Below are 2,287 nucleotides of genomic sequence, written 5' to 3'. Positions count from 1 at the left end.
TATTCTATGGTCCCTTACTTTTTAACACTGCCTATTATTTTGTGTTCCCTAATTAAAAATTCCCATAAGCTAATGTGGACTTATTTAGATCTCAGTGGAAGTGTGAATTATATCACTTCCTTCGTACAAAATTTCCTTAGGTATATTGAAGACCATTCACTTCTTGGCTATTATCAGAAAGGTTTACAATCAGCAACCTTTTCCCTAATAACCACATAGATCTTTTCAGTTTTATGTTTTTGAGTCGGCAATTGCTTCCTTCAATGTGTCAAAATTTCAGTGAATAAAACTAGTGACACTTTGTATCCTAGTCTTGTTTTATAAATGATAGGTTGCAATTATCTTAGAAGGTGTAATTGACTTGGTGAAGGCTCTGCCAAAACCTGTATTACTATATATGAAAAAATGAGTATTATTTTATATACCATAAATATTAATATGTGGAATTATCTTGAGAGGTAAAACTTCCGGATTATCTGGGTGAGAACTAAATACAAACATGTATACTTATAAGACAGTGAGAAAGGAGTTTTGACAGAGGAGAAAGCTGTATGAATATGGAGCAGAGAATGATATGGTCATAGGACAAGGAATGTCAAGGAAAGGCAGTAGTCAGCATTAATCTACGAGGTGCAAGGAACAGACACCTTCCTGTAGAAATATGAGTGGGAGGGCATCCGTGATGATACCTTGAAATCAGACCTCTAGCTTCTATAATTGTGATAGAATATTTCTATTTTTTTAATCCACTAAGATTGTGACAATTACAGAAGTCACATTAAATAAATATAGGAAGTATAATGCCCAGGCTTGGGTTTTAGCGGGGTAGAGGAGATGAGGAAGAAATACCCATGTTGCAAATTTTCTATGGGATTGATGATAGGAACTAAAATCTAAACACATCCCCAGGATGTGTTTTCTTCATTTTATTTTACCTCTGGTACTGGTAGTGTTAGTATACTACTTCCTCTGGAATTTACCTTACTGTAGTGATATTGATGGAATTCCTTTCTCTGAATAGCTATAATAAGCTTTCTGTTTGGAGGATGCTTTGTATTCAGGTCCTGTTTATATTGCTTCCAAAGTAGAGAGTCTCTCATTGATGTTTTTGGTCCTTCAGAAAAGGGATAGCAAGGTTCACCACAAGCTTCATGTTACCAATCAACTAGTGGCTTAAAGCAGTCTGAGGTCATCACTAGTGCCCACAGTCTTTTGACTTAGCAGATCTTCTAAGGGTTTTCTAGGAAGTATTTATTTATTGGGGTCCACTTGTTACTTTCTCCCCAACTCTTCACACCAGCAATAGAGAATATCTCAGTGAGTATTTCATTTGGTGAGGCATATGAAATTTAAGGGTTATTATATCACATGGTACATTAGTTCATAAAAAATTTATTAAGCATATGCTTTGAGTAAAGAACTGAGCTAGAGGCTTGACGTGACACATAACCAGAGAAGATATGACCTTTTTCCTTAAGGTTCTTGCCCAGTAGAGCATGGAAGTCTTGAATATGTATCCCAGTCATCTCAGGGTTAGAATTTAGCTTTGTGTTTGTGCCTGTCCTCTAGACCTTATTTTTTTTTAAATATTTATTTAGCTGTAGATGAACACACACTATATTTATTTTTATGTGGTGCTGAGGATTGAACCCAGTGCCTTAAACATGCAAGTCAAGCACTTTACCACTGAGCTACTGTCTCAGCCCAATCTTTGTTCTTTTTTATTGTTACCTGCTCTCAGACTTCAGTACTTTTTTCTTTCATATCCATCAGAAATATCACAGGCTTCTCTGAGAGTCCTCTCACAGGATTTGTTGAAAACTATATCACTCATTATCCAACTGCTCTTCCTGTTTCTTCCACCAGATTCTTCATGAGGAGCCATAGGCCTCCATTAAGACATACCACTGATAGCATAGACTTGGTTTCTAAAATTTTCTTCAAAGAAGAGTTAGTATACGTCAAACCCTGACCTTGTATTTTTCTCTGTATGTACAGCTGTCTCAGGCTAATGGCCTCTTTGTTCAATGTATACCTGCCATTAACATCCTTCTGCATGATACTTGGTACATTGGTTTACAAGTGTGATAATGCTAGGTAGGCATCACAGGCTATGTAAAAAGAGTATTTTAATGACTCAGAAGTATGGCATAAATAACCAAACTTTGTAATTGACAGCTAGTTTAATGGAGTTTGGGTCACAAAATTGTGATCCCTAAAATGTTCACATTTATTAAACAATTTTGTTTGTCTAAAATCTGGATCATATCCAAGTCTTGTCACCAGT

Source organism: Marmota flaviventris, chromosome Y (assembly GCF_047511675.1).
Source record: "Marmota flaviventris isolate mMarFla1 chromosome Y, mMarFla1.hap1, whole genome shotgun sequence".
Taxonomy (NCBI): Eukaryota; Metazoa; Chordata; class Mammalia; order Rodentia; family Sciuridae; genus Marmota; species Marmota flaviventris.
The sequence above is the reverse complement of the archived record's forward strand: the minus strand, read 5'-3'. Positions refer to the sequence as shown.